This window comes from Pistacia vera, unplaced genomic scaffold, assembly GCF_008641045.1.
Source record: "Pistacia vera cultivar Batoury unplaced genomic scaffold, PisVer_v2 Contig593, whole genome shotgun sequence".
NCBI classification, from domain to species: Eukaryota; Viridiplantae; Streptophyta; class Magnoliopsida; order Sapindales; family Anacardiaceae; genus Pistacia; species Pistacia vera.
The window spans coordinates 495491-514003 of NW_022196438.1; the positions used below are offsets into that span (position 1 = coordinate 495491).

An 18513-nucleotide genomic window follows, 5' to 3' on the forward strand; every position below is an offset into this window, starting at 1 on the left:
TTCTGCTTGAATCTTCAATCTTAGTGATCTCCAATAGGAACAACCTTCATAGTGCTTCGAATCCGCATCAGAACTTTCCCGAATCCTGAGATCACTACTTCTGGGTCCAGAAACTAATTCCACTCAGATTTGCTCTAACTGCACGTTTTGGCCTAAAACATAAAATATATGAAATTAAGTTGCAATTCAGGCACAAACAAAAGAAGAAGTATTCAAAATCGCCAAAAGCCTAGATAAAACAGTATAATCCTAGGATTATCAGTTATTAATTAAAATTAAATTAGTGAGATTAATTTAAATATCTATGCATATATTAAATGAATTATTATTATAATTAAATGTTAATACATTATATATATTAATTGATTTTAATTATAATAATAATTAATTAATTAAATACCATTAAGGGGGTGTTGGTTGCAGGGTGAATTAGGGTGGAGTCCATCTCTATTCCTAAGTGGAATAGGTTTTAATTGTGCATATATAAGTACAACTTAAAATTAAAACAAAAAGTGGATTATTTCAATAATCAAAAACCCTAGCCACCCTCTCTCTCTCTCTCTCTCTCTCGTTACACTGTGTGAAGAAGAAATTTTTCTTGTTCTTCTTTCTGATTCTTGAAGCTCTGATTGTTCTAGCAAAATAATCAAGGGTTCTAGGATTATCTTCGTGTGGACTTCCGTGAGTGCGATCCTACATTGGATCGATTAGCGACGAATCACGTGAATAGTGGTGAACAGTGTCCTATGAACAGTGTCATGTTCGAGTCGAGATATTCGAAGGAGCGTCAAATATCAGTATGAACTAAATCCTTGTATGGATTTTTTTTTATACGTTTTATTTTACATTTCAGTTTAGATGAAAACATAATATATACTCGGATCTTGGTCTTGAAATTGATTGATTCGTTTAATATTACGTTTTCTCCTGCGCGAATCCGTTTAGTACTAACAGAACTGACATCGGTGTGACTTTTAAGCACAACAAAAGTAAAACTTACCAATCACCGAGATGGGAATAAAAACACTGAAAAAAGAGAGCCGATTTGATAGTAGAAACAAGTTTTTAGAATTACACACACTTTAAGTTTATATATCATACACAATATCAATTACCGATTATTTAAATAAGTAATAGCTATTTGATAGACTATTAATAATACTTTCTCAAAATGATTTTTCTCACAGGTTTAGTTTTTCTTTGACTTAGTACAATATTATGCTAAATGGAATGGATTACATGGGTTTTATTTAAAAAAAAAAAAAGTTATAGAAAATATGAAGTAATTAATTTTGTTTAAGAATTAAAGCTGGGAAATGATAAAAGATATTTTAACATCATCACTCGCATCCAATGATAAAAAAAATACACTACTAGGGGTGAGCACGGGTAGCGGGTAGAACCGGAACGGGGGTAAGAACCGGAACCGGAACCGGAACCTACCCAGAACCTGCACTGTGGGGTAGGTTCCGGTTCCAATTTTTTGGAACCGCTACTGTGCGGTTCCGGTTCGGTTCTTACCCCTAGAGGAACCGGAACCGGAACGGAACCTGTAAAAAGGGTACCCTGTTTGGAACCTGTAGGGGGTACCCTGTTGGAACCTGTTTGGAACCTGTTTTGGAACCTGTTTGGAACCTGTTTTGGAACTGTTTTGAACCTGTTGGAACCTGTTTGGAACTGTTTTGAACCTGTTTGGAACCTGTTTGGAACCTGTTTGAAACCTGTTTTGGAACTATATTGGAACCTGTTTTTGGAACCTGTTTAGAACTATTTTGGAACCTGGATAAATGAAATATTTGTGAAATGTAATAATGGGGGAGTTTCTATTATTTTACATATAAAAAAATTTAAAATAGAAAAAGTTAAATTTTTAGAATAACCTAATTAAATAAATATACGAATACAATTATACTTATTACTATAATTACACCTATTAAAAGCTTTATAATATAATACATTAATATTAAGTTTAATCAATTAAGTGAATAATTGGAATTAGATCCAATTAAAAGTGTTTTACATTTTTAATGTTATTAAAAGAATTATTTTTGAATAAATAGTATATTTGATGAATAATAATATTAGTTATTTACTTCAATTATCAGTTAAGTATATCTATAATAAATTAGTAATTAATAATTATTATGATAAATTGTAAACATTAATAAATTTAATTACTAATTAAATATATGCTAATCAATTATAACATTACATTATAGTTAAATGATTACTTAATTAATTATAATTTTATAACATTACTAATTTATTTATAGCATTACATAATTGATTACTACTTAATTAATTGACTTTATTATAACATAGTAAAACTTAATTAAATGATTAAAATTTAATTAATTATAATACTACATTAAAATTTTAGATTATTTAATAGTTATCACTATATATTACATTATAGTATGATTATAAATTATTATAACATTACATAATTAAATAATTACTTAATTGATTATGAGTTATGATATTATGTTTAAACATTAGTAATTATTAATTTGCTACATAAACATTAGCACATACTATAAATGATAAGAAATTAATTAATTATAACATTACCTTATAAACATTTCATTATAAACATTAATTAAACATACATATGTTAAATAATTACTCAATTAAATATAATATTATTATATTACATATATATTATGATCATTTACTTAATTATAGTATTACATAGTTAAATGATACATAATTACTTATTAGTTATAAATTTATAACATATCATATAAACATTAGTAATTTACTATACTATTACATTACTTAATAAACGATTAAAAATTTAATAATATAACATTACTTTATATATTGTAATATGATTACTTAATCAATTAAAATTCTATTATAAACATTAGTATATTAATCAAATGATTTGAAATTTAATTAATTATAATATTAAATTATAGATTTATAATATGATTATTAATTCATATAACATTACATTATACTATTATAGTATGATCATATAATAATATAATATTACATAATTAAATAATTACTAATTGATTATGAGTTATGATATTAATTTTAAACATTAGTAATTACTAATTTACTATATAACATTAGCACAATACTTAATTGAATGATAAGAAATTTAATTAATTATAACATTATCTTATAAACATTTCATTATAAACATTAATTAAGCATTACATTATAGTTAAAAATTACTCAATTCAATTATAATATAAATATTACATTATATTATGATTACTTACTTAATTATAGCATATATAGTTAATGATATATAATTACTTAATTAGTTAAAATTTATAACATTACATTATAAACTTAGTAATTTACTATACTATTACATTACTTAATTAAACGATTAAAAATTTAATTAATTATAACATTACTTATATATTATATATGATTACTTAATCAATTAACATTCCATTATAAACATTAGTATATTAATCAAATGATTTGAAATTTAATTATTATAATATTAAATTATAGATTTGTAGTATGATCTTAATTCATTATAACATTACATTATACTATTTATAGTATGATCATATAATTAATATAACATTACATAATTAATAATTACTTAATTGATTAGAGTTATGATATATATTTTAAACATTAGTAATTACTAATTTACTACATAAACATTAGCACCATACTTATAAATGATAAGAAATTTAATTAATTATAACATTACCTTATAAACATTAATTAAGCATTACATTATAGTTAAATAATTACTCAATTAAATTATAATATTATTATATTACATTATATATGATCACTTACTTAATTATAGCATTATATAGTTAAATGATACATAATTACTTAATTAGTTATGAATTTATAACATTACATTTAAACATTATAATCTACATACTATTACATTACTTAATTAAACGATAAAAATTTAATTAATTATAACATTACTTTATATATTTGTAATATGTTACTTAATCATTATAACATTCCATTATAAACATTAGTATATTAATTAAATGATTTGAATTTAATTAATTTAAATTAAATTAGATTTGTAGTGATTACTTAATTCATTATAACATTACATTATACTATTATAGTATGATCATATAATTAATATAACATTACATAATAAATAGTTACTTAATGATTATGAGTTATGATATATATTTAAACATTAGTTACTAATTTACTACATAAACATTAGCACAATACTAATTAAATGATAAGAAATTTAATAATTATAACATTACCTTATAAACATTATTAGCATTACTTATAGTTAAATAATACTCAATTAAATTATAATATTATTATATTACATTATATTATAATTACTTATTTAATTATAACATTATATAGTTAAATGATTACTAATTACTTAATTAGTTATGAATTTATAACATTACATTATAAACATTAGTAATTTACTATACTATTACATTACTTAATTAAACGATTAAAAATTAATTAATTATAACATTACTTTATATATTGTAATATGATTACTTAATCAATATAACATTCTATAAACATTAGTATATTAATAAATGATTTGAAATTTAATTAATTATAATATAATTATAGATTTGTAGTAGATTACTTAATTCATTATAACATTACATTATACTATTATAGTATGATCATATAATTAATATAACATTACATAATTAAATGATTACTTAATTGATTATGACATTTATTTTAAACATTAGTAATTTACTAATTTGCACAATATTTAATCGAATTATTATAATTTTTATTAATTATACATTATATTATAAATTATGTATGATTATTTATAATTATAACATTCTATTTAAACAATATTATAAACTTAATTAAATTATTAACAATTAATTAATTATAATATTACATTTAATTAAATAATATATTACTTAATTAATTATAACATTACATTTACATTGTATATGATCACTTCATTATTAAACATTACAATTTACATTGTAGTATGATCACTTATTTAATTATAACATTACTTGTTTCTAATATTAAATTTACTAAATTATATTTGGTATATTAAAACCCAATTAACCAATTATACATTAAATTAATAAATTTATAAACATTAAAATTTATTAACTTATCAAATAGACCCCTGGCAAATGGCAATGTTAGTAATAGTATAAGAATTGTTGTTGTTTAAATGATTTTGGTGAAGTTATTTTATGTGAATTGTGATGAATAATTGTTTGTGTTTGGTTTTGATTGAGAATTTATGTGAATTGTGATGAATTGATTGAATTCAAGCGTTGCTTAGACATCAGGTTATGAGTTACATTGGACACAAAAGAATGAATAACGAAATTGTTAGGGGTGTATTTGTAAACTTATAAGGTATTTTGTTATTTTTTAAACAATAGGGGGGTAATTGATTTTTTATAGGTACCCTGGAAAGGAACCGGAACCTGCATTTAGGTTCCGGTTCCGGTTCCTTTTTTTTGGGAACCTGTACTGTGCGGTTCGGTCCGGTTCCCCGAAAAAAGTGTAGGGTACCGGAACCGCTCACCCAAACCTACCACCCCGCCTAATTTTGTACAGAGCGTCAAATTTAGTCATGTTTTAGATGTGTTGTCTATATCAAATGATTCGACATTTGGGTCTTAACTCATTGACCTAACTTAATTGCTTCCATCCACTGCATCAATATGAACACTTTTTATAAGATTATGGCATACATATATTTTTATGTTAATTAAATAAAATAATATTTTCAGGATCCATGTGAATAACCCTAAGGTTGCGTTTGGATCGGGGTATATAAGATAATGGAGGTAATCTTACAAGATTCTGGTGTTTGATTTGTGTTTACTGTTGATAATGTAGGAGATAATCTGATACCCTCTCCCACCCTTGAGATTAAAACATTATCGAGGTAATCTGAATTTTATACCCATTTTGTCATTAATTAAAAACTATTTCGGATGCAATTACCCTCAAATGTCTACCAAATAATAATTCCCAACCCCCCCACATTTGAGAAATTAGCTAAAACACCCTAGTCACAAAAAAGTTTAAAAGTTAACAAAATACTCTCAGCCACTCAAGACCACTATCGGCTGTTACTCACTACTGCCAGTCACCGGCGTTAATCACCGTAATGGTGCATGACTGACAGAATCTGGCTAGTCATGCATTGGAAACAGCCAGATCTGGTGTTTCTGTGGTTGTTTCACGGCTAAATCTACAGTTGTGAAACAGCCACATCTTTGGCCGTTAAATGGCCATAGATCTGGCTGATTTTCGTATGGCTTTGTCGGCGCACGGCCGACCATATATGGCTAGTCGTGCGCCATTCCATCAACTACCAGTGGTGGTGGCTGGCTGGCTGTAGTGGCTTAGGGTGGGTGGGAGTGATTTTGCTACAAATTAAAGTTTTATAAGGTTGGGTTGTTTTAGCAAAATTTCAAATATAGTGTGTTAAAAGAAATGATTCAAAAAATAATAATAAAAAAAAAAACTATTGTATTAATATTTAAAAAGGAGGGCAATTTAGTAATCTATATAACATACCCACCAATTTATCCTCTCAACTAAACATATTATTCACCAATTTATTCGAACCAACCAAACACATTTTCTAAACATTCCCAATAATCTACAAAATGATCTTTCTTTCCGTTAATATAATATCCCCCTATAATAAAATATTGTATGATCTAAACGCACCCAAAGGGTGTATTTGGTTCTTTGAATATTATATTACTGGAAATGTTATATTAATAAAAAAATAGATTACCTTAAATATTACTGAAAATGATTAGGAAAATGTGTTTGGTTAGGTTAAAAAAATTGCTGGATATGTTATATTGATATGTTTAGTTGGAAGGAATAAATTGGTAAGTATGTTTATAAATTACTAAATTGCCCTCCTTTTTAAATATTAATATATTATTATTTTTTGAATCATTCTTTTAACCCCTTACATTCGAGATTTTGCTAAAACACTCTAGTCATATAAAAGTTTAATTTCTAACAAAATCACCCCAAGCCACGATCGGCCACCGACAGTCGTCGAAAAGGCACACAACTAGTAGGATCTGGTCAACCGTGCNTCGGGAAATGGTACTTTTTCCTTCTTCTGTTTTGGCATCTCTAGCATCTTCTGTTCTTCTTCTCGAAGATTCTTCAGCTCTTCCTCAATAATGATTTCTTCTTCGACTTCTTCATCAGAATCTTCCCTTTCTTTTGGTGGGCTCTCTTCTTTTCCTCTTTGATCAACTTCTTCCAAAATGGTTCCACTCCATAAAGTTATTGCATTTGCTTGCTCATGTGGATTTGTCACTGTGTTACTTGGTAAGGAACCTTGAGGTCGATCATTCATCTTTTCAGCTATTTGACCTATCTGTACTTCCAAGTTTCGAATGGACGCCCCTTGGTTTCTAAAATTTGCCCGCGTCTCACTCATAAAACCTGTGGTTTCTTGCATGAACTTTCCGAACATATCTTCCAACTTCGAAACTCTTTGATCCCCTGGTTGATTATTCACCCCCACTTGATTGTTTGGCATTGTTCTTTGATTCCATTAGTTATTCTAATTATTCTAATTGTTCTGATTTTTTTGATTGCCCCAAGACAAGTTTGGATGATTTCTCCAACCAGGATTGTACGTGTTAGAGAAAAGATTGTTTTGTTGTCTTTGATTCCCAGCCAAATAATTGACTTGTACTGATGATGAAGATGCTGAAGCAAAAGTGTTCCCCACATGGCATTCAATGCTCGCATGGTTACCTGCACAAAAACCACATGTTACTTGAGGTGTTTGAATTGAATTTACTTGCATACCTCCTAATTGTTTTTGAATTGCTGTCAGTTGGGATGAAATGGCCATGTAAGCATCAACTTCATGAATACCCATAAACTTCTTTGGATGAATTCTTTCATTGGGTCTCTGATAGTTGTTACCAGCCAGGACTTCAAGTAACTCATATGCTTCTTCTGGTGTCTTTTTTTGCAATTCTCCTCCACTTGCTGCATCCACCATTATTTGCACATTTGTTAGCAACCCATTATAGAAAGTTTGGACTTGCATCCAAACAGGCAACCCATGGTGTGGACACTTTCTCAATAGTTCCTTATATCTTCTCCCATGCTTCGTAAAGTGATTCATTTTCTTCTTGGAGAAATGATGTGATATCATTTCTCATCTTTGCAGATTTCGCTGGAGGGAAGTATTTAGTCAGGAACTTTTGAGCCTATTCATTCCAGGTTGTGATTATTCCTGCTGGTAATGCCATTAACCATCCCTTTACTTTATCCCTTAATAAAAAGGGAAATAATCTTAATCTGATGGCGTCGTCTGACACTCCATTTGATTTGAAGGTATCACAAATCTCTAAGAAATTTGCAATGTGTGAATTTGGGTCTTCCTTCATATCTCCCCTAAATTGTACTGACTGTTGTATCATTTGGATGATTGCCGGCTTTATTTCAAAAATTTTGGCCTACACCGGTGGTTTAGTGATACTTGGACCACTACCATCAATGGAGGGAACTGAGAATTCCCTCAAAGTTCTGGTTTCAGCCATCTCAATCACTATTGCTTCTCGTTCTCTTCTCTCTTTGTTAAGTCTTCTTGCGGTTCTTTCAATCTCTGGATCAATAGGAACCAATGGTTGATGTCTAGCTCTTCGCATAAACTACACAGATAGAAAGAGAGCGTGAGATCACCAGCGAACAGAAAAGAAACAGGAAAATTAAACTAGAAAACAATTAAAACTAAAATTAAACTCCAGTCTAGCTAAAACCAGAAGAATTCAATATTAACACAAAATTAATCCCCGGCAATGGCGCCAAAAACTTGTTGCGTTGTTTTAACAAACATGCAATGTGTAGCAAATGCACTAGTCACAAAAAGTAATAAAGTGATAAGTAGAATATCGTTCCCACGAGGATTGCGTGTTAAGCATTGATTTTCCTAGTTTTGTATTAAGTTTGAGTAAACGAAAGGTGTTTGGAATTGCGGGAGAAAAATCAAGCTAAAGTTAAAACAAAACTCGCAACGTAGTTTAAAATCTAACTAATGAAAGCAATATCAATTCAAGAGAAATATCAATTAAAACAAAGTGGTTAGGGTTTTGACTTCACTAGGATTTTATGAATTAATCTACGATTTCTGTTACTTCTACATTCACATGCAAGGATTATAAATCGGATACCCTAACATGCAAAACATACATTCTCAGGCTATGTTTTTCTACTTATCCCTATTAAGCTTCCGCACCCAACGAATTGAAGGTTAATAGTTCCAAGTCCGTTAAGCTAAATGGTATCCTAAATTGATTTCATTGATTCTCAAACCTATTTCTAGCATTCAATCAATCAATGGCAATTGCCCTAAGAAGCTAATACATGAGTCACTTCTCAGTCTCATCATGCTCAACAAATTTCAAAAAACAAGAATAATTACACAATCCATGCAAAGAATGTAAAAGCAACTCAATTTATTGATTAGACATTAAATCTCAATTACATCAAAACCCTAACCCAAAACTGAGTTAGTTCATACTAAAATTAAAGCAAATCAAAATAAAGATTCAGACAAAATTAACATGATGGAATTCAAAAGAGAGTAAGATCTTCCTAATTGATGAGCCCAAAGACTTCCAATCTTCAATTTCTCTCTTCTTTTTCCAAACAAAGTCGAACCCTTCTAAAATGACTAAGTCCCACTTATATAGTCAATCCTTCAACCCTAAGACTCTCTCAATACAATTAAAACGCAAGTTTTAATAACTAAAAATTGTAGACTTCGCCACGGCGAAGTTCAACTTTTTTGAACTATTCTAAATTACAAAACTGCCATCCGCTTGCTTCCTTGCTTGAATCTTCAATCTTTAGTGATCTCCAATAGGAACAACTTCATAGTGCTTCGAATCCGCATCAGAACTTTCCCAATCCTGAGATTCCTTACTTCTGGGTCCAGAAACTCAATTCCACTCAGTATTTGCTCTAACTGCACGTTTTGGCCTAAACATAAAATATATGAAATTAATTGCAATTCAGGCACAAACAAAAGAAGAAGTATTCAAAATCCCCAAAAAGCCTAGATAAAACTATAATCCTAGGATTATCAGTATTAATTAAAATAAATTAGTGATTATATTTAAATATATCTATGCATTATATTAAATGAATTATTATTAATTAATGTTATACATATTATTATTAATTGATTTTAATTATAATATATTAATTATTAAATACCATAAAGGGGGTGTTTGGTTGCAAGGGTGAATTAGTTGGAGTCCATCTCTATTCCTAAGTGGAATACGGTTTTAATTGTTGCACTATATAAGTACAACTTAAAATTAAAACAAAAAGTGGATTTTTTTCAATAATCAAAAACCCTAGCCACCCTCTCTCTCTCTCTCTCTCTCTCTCTCTCTCTCTCTCTCTCTCTCTCTCTCTCTCTCTCTCTCTCTCTCGTTAACTTGTGAAGAAGAAAATTTTTCTTGTTCTTCTTTCTTGATTCTTGAAGCTCTTGATTGTTCTAGCAAAATAATCAAGGTTTCTACGGATTATCTTCGTGTGGACTTCCGTGAGTGCGATCCTACATTGGATCGATTAGCGACGAATCACGTGAATAGTATCGGTGAACAGTGTCCTATGAACAGTGTTCATGTTCGAAGTCAAGATATTCGAAGGAGCGTCCAAATATCAGTATGACTAAATCCTTGTATGGATTTATTTTTATCAGTTTTATTTTACATTTCAGTTTATGCATGAAAACATTATAAAATACTCGGATCTTGGTTCTTGAAATTGATTGATTCGTTTTAAATATACGTTTTTCTCCAGGCACGTCCGTTTAGTTACTAACAGAACTGACATCGGTGTCTTTTAAGGTACAACAAAAGTAAACTTACCATCACGAAGATGGGAAATAAAACCACTGAAAAAAGAGAGCCGATTTGATAGTAAAAACAGTTTTTAAGAATTACAACACTTTAAGTTTATATAATCATACACAATATCATTACCGATTATTTAAATAAGTAATAAGCTATTGATAGACTATTAATAATACTTTCTCAAAATGATTTTCTCACACGGTTTTAGTTTTTCTTTGACTTAGTACAATATTATGCTAAATGAATGGATTCATGGGTTTTATTTTAAAAAAAAAAAAGTTATAGAAAATATGAGTAATTAATTTTGTTTAAAAATTAAAGCTCGGGAAATGATAAAAGATTTTTAACCTAACATCACCGCATCCAATAGAAAATAAAATACACCTACCCCCGCCTAACTTTTGTACAGAGCGTCAAATTTAGTCATGTTTTAGATGTGTTGTCTATATCAAATGATTCGACATTTGGGTCTTACACTCATTGACCTAACTTATTTGCTTCCATCCACTGCATCAATATGAACACTTTTTATAAGATTATGGCATACATATATTTTTGTTAATTAAATAAAATAATATTTCAGGATCCATGAATAACCCTAAGGTTTTTTGGATCGGGTATATAAGATAATGGGTAATCTTACAAGATTCTGGTGTTTGATTTGAAGTATAAAATATACGAATCTTTTATTACAATAGTGTTTACTGTTGGTAATGTAGGGATAATCTGATCCTCTTCCCACCCTTGAGATTAAAACATTATCAAGGTAATCTGAATTTTATACCATTTTGTCATTAATTAAAACTATTTCGGATACAATTACCCTCAATGTCTACCAAATAATAATCCCAACGCCCCCACATTTGAGAAATTAGCTAAAACACCCTAGTCCAAAAAAAGTCTAAAAGTTAACAAAATACTCTCAGCCACTCAAGACCCTATCGGCTGTTACTCACCACTGCCGCCCGCCGCGTTAACACCGTAATGGTGCACGACTAGCAGAATCTGGCTAGTCATGCACTGGAAAAGCCAGATCTGGTGTTTCTGTGGTCGTTTCACAGCTAATCTACGTTGTGAACAACCACATCTTTGGCCGTTAAATGGCCATAATCTGGCTGATTTTCGATTGCTTTGCGGCGCACGCCGACCATATATGGCTAGTCTTCGCCATTCATCAACTACCAGCGGTGTGGCTGCTGGCTATAGGGCTTAGGGTGGGTGGGAGTGATTTTGCTACAAATTAAATTTATATAGTTGGGTGTTTTAGCAAAATTTCAAATATAGGTTGTTAAAAGAAATGATTCAAAAAATAATAATAATAAAAAAAACTATTGTTTAATATTTAAAAAGAGGGCAATTTAGTAATCTATATAACATACCCACCATTTATCCTCTCAACCAACATATTATTCCACTAATTATTCCGAACCAACCAAACACATTTTCTAACATTCCAGTAATCTACAAGATGATCTTCTTTTCCGTTAATATATATCCATCTATAATAAATATTGTATGATCTAAACGCACCCTAGGGTGTATTTGGTTCTTTGAATATTATATTACTAAAATGTTTATTAATAAAATAGATTACCTTAAATATTACTGAAATGATTAGGAAATGTGTTTGGTTATGTTAAAAAAATTGCTGGATATGTTATATTGATATGTTTGGTTGGAAGGAATAAATTGGTAAGTATGTTATAATTACTAATTGCCCTCCTTTTTAAATATTAATTATTATTATTTTTGAATCATTCTTTTAACCCCTTACATTCGAGATTTTGCTAAACACTCCAGTCATATAAAAGTTTATTTCTAACAAAATCACCCAAGCCACAATCGGCCACCGACAGTCGCCGAAAGGCACACAACTAGTAGATCTGGTCAACCGTGCGCCGATTTGGTCATTTTCGTCCAAATCAATGGTCGTGATCTGGCTGCCAAATCTATTCTAACCGTTTTTTGCTAGATCATGGGTGTTAATACTAGATTTGTGGCCATTAACAGCCATGGATCTGGCTGTTACAATCAAATCTATTCCGACAGCAGGATCTAGCCGTTAACGACCATGGTTTAGTTGTTTCCAACTAGATCGGCACACGCCGGTCATATCTGTTGGTCGTGCATCTTTCTAGCGACATTACCGCCGGCAGCTGCCGATGTGGCCAACTGTCGGCGATGGTGCCTGACAGGTGGTGTTAGTCCTAGGTGGCTTGTAATTTATTTTAAATATAAGAGCATTATTGTCCAAAAACTATATTATTTAGGGGTAATTATAATTGCGGGTTCATGTAAATTAATTTCAAAATAAAGCATTATTATCCAAAAACTTTAATTGTTAGGGTAAAATTATAATAAAATTAAGATCACCAAATATTTTTAAAATACCTAAGAAAATGAAGATATTCATAGTACTACCTATATACCCAACAGTAATTATTATTGATTTTAAAGATTATAGAATTTTATATTACTTGACAACGAAACATGATAATCTAAATATATAAGATAACATTACTTTAGTAAATAGAGATAACTCTCAACCAAACACCTCCAAGAAAAGATACTGATAATGAGTTAAATATGAAAACATGTCATCTGAACGAGTAAAATTTTGAAACGTGTTCCTTTTTTCAATTATGAATTGTAAACTTCTTTATGCAGACACTATAACACCACTTTCACATTTTCTAAGAACGTTTTTATCAACAACTTTTGTCAATTTCTCTCTTTTTTAAGAAACCAAAAACAATACTCTAAGCCTCTATTCCAATTTGTTGCTCTTCTTCACATCATTTTCCTACACCAACATCATTAACTTCGAAACTTTACGGCTCACCACATAAAAGCATCATTTCAATTTTTTATACGAGATCACTTATTGTTAAATTCATCCATTTCGTTTAAAAAAAAGTTCAAAACACTCCTATCAAAGGGTTTTTGTAATTTTTGTAAAGTAGTGTTTAAATTATAAGGGTTTTTTTTTTTTTTTTAGATTTTAGAAAAGTTTTTGATAATTTCAAGAATGTTTTTAATACTTCTCACAAAACGATATCCCAGCATGGTTTTTAAACCCGACCTAGTCCATCGATTAACCGATTGAACGAAAACCGATGATCAGTCGGGTCAATTCACTAAAAAATCAAAATTTTCAAATATCTAGTTTGAACAACGGTTAGACCGAATTTTTGTTACACCATCGTTCAACCATTCGACCCAACTGTTACCGCTTTTTTATTATTATTTTTTGTCATTATGTCAGAATGACATCATCACACTGACATCGACATGATGACATTATGTATCGACCCGATGATTGAACCAGTTCGACCCATGATTGACCAGTTCAACCACCAACCCGTGACCTAATGAATTACTCCTCGGATCGAGTTTTAAACCTTGATCCTAAGAGAAATGAAATAAATCCTTCAGGTTATTTTGTTTAGAAATATGTATTACTAAAAACATTATATTAACAATAAACACCGATTGTGTCATTCCATCACCACCAAGGTGTGTGCCATCGACTCGCAGGGATGGCTAATCCAACCCACCTTTGGGTAAATTTTTTAAATTCCGCATGTATTATATAAATTTTGTAATTGTTTTTAAAATAAAGAGTTATCAAATTCTCTCCTATATTATTAATTTTAAAATATTACAAAAACTTATATTACTTATGATCCAACATAATAATAAATTAACATTTCCTCGTTAATGTCTTACCCCAACCAAACACACCCTAAGCGTAAGAATAAAAAATGGAAACGTGCTACCAACTTGACAGGAAAAGAAAATAAAAATTAACGAGCACAGAAATTGCCAAAAATCAGTAGTGAGGCAAATGTTTTCCTTCTTTTTTTTTACTTTTCATTTGGTAAATAATATGGTGATAAGAAGATGCTGCGAACCAGCAAAACTGAAACTGCATCTCTCTACAAAATATCCCACACAGCCCCATCCAAAACCTTATTCAAACCCATTTGGTCTTCAACTGAGACCTTTCAATTTCTTTCCCCCACATTCCCACCACCAACACAACTCCTACCAAAAAAAGATATCAATACCCCTAATATTCTACCGCAATCATCTTCAAATTGAAAAAACAACACAATCAGCCGGTTCCAGATATTGACTTTTCTCATTCTCTCCTTAGTACCTGTAGTGAGGAGGCTTGTAGGGACCCTCAACAGGCACACTAATGTAGTCAGCCTGGTCCTTGCTGAGCTTGGTGAGCTAGCTCCAAGCTTGCCAAGGTGAGAGCACCACCTTCTCATCGAGGTGCTTGGGCAACACATACACCTTCTTCTCATATTTGCCACTGCTCTTCTCCTTCCAGAGCTCAAGCTGGGCAATCACCGGTTGGTAAGGGCATGACACCACAAGCTGGGGGGCCAGTAGCACATCCCAAGTTCATGAGACGACCCTCAGCCAAACAATGATGCCTGAGTTGGTTTCGGGGAAGACCCACCTATCAGTTTGGGGCTTGATGGTGATGCGCTTGACACCAGGGTAGGTCTCAAGTCCAAGCATGTCGATTTCATTATCAAGTGACCAATGTTACAACAATGGCATTGTTCTTCATCTTCTTCATGTGATCAACCTATGATGTCCTTGTTTCCGTGGTGGGTGACAAAGATGTCAGCCTCGGAGACAACATCCTCAATAGTAAGGACTTGTATCCCTCCATAAGACCCTGGAGAGCACAGATTGGATCGATCTCAGTGACGATCACACGTGCTCCGGCTTGCTTCAAAGCGGCAGCACAGCCCTTGCCCACTCACCATAACCACAAACAACGGCAACCTTACCGGCAATCATGACATCAGTGGCCCTCATCAGACCATCAGGAAGTGAGTGGCGGCATCCATACAAGTTATCGAACTGTTTCCACAAAACACCACAACAAATCAATCACAGTTCAAAAAATATTTTAAAAAAATAAACAACTTTCACTGGTACTCGAATAGAAGGATAAAGATACAACAATAGTAAATGTCAGATCTAAACCCTAACACAAATTAAATCTAGAAAAAATAAAGTACATAATTTAAGCAACAACAACATTCAAAATCAGATCTGAATAAAAGAAACGGATCTAGAAAAAGAATACCTTGCTCTTAGTGACAGAGTCATTAACATTGATGGCAGGGAACAACAAGGTTCCTTAGCCTGCATCTGTACAATCTCTTAACACCAGTGGTGGTCTCCTCAGAAACTCCAACCAATCTCTCCTTCATTTTGTGGTACTTCTTGGGATCAGCCTTCAATCCATCTCTAATAATCGTCAAAACAATCTAAACTCAGCGTTATCGTAGAAGCCGGATCAGGCAACTTCCCGGTCTTCTCGTAAATCTCCTCAGCCTTAACTCCCTCGTGAATCAACAACGTGGCATCCCCTCCGTCGTCCACAATCAGATCTGGGCCGCCACCGGGACCCCATTCCAAAGCCTCTCGGTACACCACCAGTACTCCTGCAGAGTCTCACCCTTCCGGCGAAGACTGCCGCAAGTCACGTGCGCTGGCGGCGGCCGCGTGATCTTGAGTTGAGAAAATGTTGCAAGAGCACCAACGGACCTCGGCGCCAAGGGCCGTCAAAGTCTCGAAAGAACGGCGGTTTGAATGGTCATATGGAGGGAGCCGGTGATTCTGGCGCCCTTGAAGGGCTGAGAAGGACCGAACCGGTACGGCAAGCCATAAGACCAGGCATTTCAACTTCGGCCAACTCGATCTCAAGACGGCCGAAGTCAGCCTGAGACATATCCTTGACCTTGTACTCGCGGCCGGAGGTGGTTTTCTCAACGAGCAAAGCCACGTAAAGATTGGATCTCGGCTTCTCTCTGAGAAATGAATGATAAGAGATTTTGTGAGCGAGGATTGAGTGAGAGGTGAGTATGTATAAATAGTTTTGAGGAATGAAATGGACGGTGGAGATTTGGGGTTGGTGGATCTAGTAAAGAGTTGGACAAATTACGGTGTAGGGCAAGGAGGTTGTTGGCTGCAATTACTAATTTTTACTCGATAAATTGGCCGACTGACTTGCACGTGCACCCACCAAAGTTTTCTGTAAGACAATGTGGTACCCAAAAGGTTTGAAAATGACAATGACCCACTTTTTGTGAGGTTCTATTAGTAAAATCCATATAGGAATTATAAATAGTAATTTCGTTTAGCCAAAAATCTTCCGATTTAAAATTCTTGTATCTATTTTAATATGATTTTTCTTATTCTATTTTTATAATTAATTTTAATTAAAATTACACAATAACTCTAATAGCAAACATATCCGCCTTTGCCACCTCTTTTCTCCTTCTGTGTTTTTTTCTTATTCACCTTCTTCTTTCTTCTATTCTCTGTTTTGTCTTCATTTCTAATTTGAAAAATCAAAATAAACAACAAATCTTGTTCTATGCAATCAAGAAGCCAAGTAAGAGAAAGAGAAAAAGCAGAGAAGGATGAGATGAAAAGAGAGGAAAAAAAAAAGGGAAAAGGCGAGAGAGATGAGATGTAAAGAGAGATGAAAAAAAAAAAAAAAAGAGATAAAGTTTGGGATTTTATAATTATGAAAGTCAAAATTACCCTTTTAAGTATGAAGAATATCAATAATACCATATCATCTAACAAATTTCACTGACATAACCTTACGGAAAGTGGGTAATTGTCATTTCCAAACCTTTTGGGTATCAGATTCATTGTGGTAAACTTTGTGGGTGCGCGTTCGGCCCCATAAATTCTTGATTACTACAGTCACATCACTTCCAACTTATTCTAAATTAACCTAATTTTTCATACTAGCCCTATAAAATAAAAATTAAATTAAAGGCTTTGGACATATACAGTAAAAGTTAGTAATTTTAATTCTCAAATATGAATTTTTTATTTTAAATAACAATATAACCGTTAATCAAGTGAGTTTGCATTTGTACCAAACAAAAAATATGTTTTTTATTTGATATATCGACTTACATTAGAGTCCGTTTAATCTTCAAAGTCTGAAACACCCTATAAGTTTAATGGACTAAGATAATTATAAATATATTGAACTCATTGGGTATAGTTAACTCTATTGTTAAAGAGTTTGTTATTCGGTCACAGAGGAGAGATAAAAAAATATATACATATTTTTCAACATAGATACGATATGCATGTTAGTCTAGGTATTCTTTTAATTCTGTCTTTAATATATTGTATTGACGATAATTAGGTTGATTCACATAATTTTATAATAAATAAATTATATCAAAGCTTGTTATTTTGGGAATTAAAAATTAATGATACAGTTATACAGTCATACAGGGAATATCATTTAAATTAAATAGGAAGTTTATGTGACTAATATGAATCTTAATTTTAGAATATATTTAAATATTAAAAAAAAAAAAGGGGGGGGTGTAAAATGTATATTTACTCGTTTGTGCTAAAACATAAATAATTTGAGACCATTTCTTCTTATTTGAGTTAAATGTAATGTCGCAAAAGAACCTTTAAAATGGAATTAAATAGAGATATATGGTTTCTCCTAATCACCTTCGGTAACCTTTAGATTTTCTTCCCCAATATGAATATTAAGCGACAAGTGCCACATCTCCGGTACCCTTTCTCAGCATTTAAATTTAGATTTCGGCCAATTAAATATTAATGTACTTTCACTTTCTTCACCATATGT

At 31.3% G+C, this 18513-nt stretch overlaps 1 non-coding gene and 1 pseudogene across 1 annotated transcript; one reads left to right on the top strand and one right to left on the bottom strand.

Moving 5' to 3' along the window:
* Positions 1–8033: 8033 nt before the first annotated feature.
* LOC116110059 lies at positions 8034–8141 on the top strand. The gene has a single exon (XR_004124832.1). It is a non-coding gene; the product is annotated as a small nucleolar RNA R71 (small nucleolar RNA).
* A 6825-nt stretch (positions 8142–14966) lies between these two features.
* Positions 14967–16662, bottom strand: LOC116110052 (annotated as a pseudogene).
* Positions 16663–18513: the final 1851 nt, after the last annotated feature.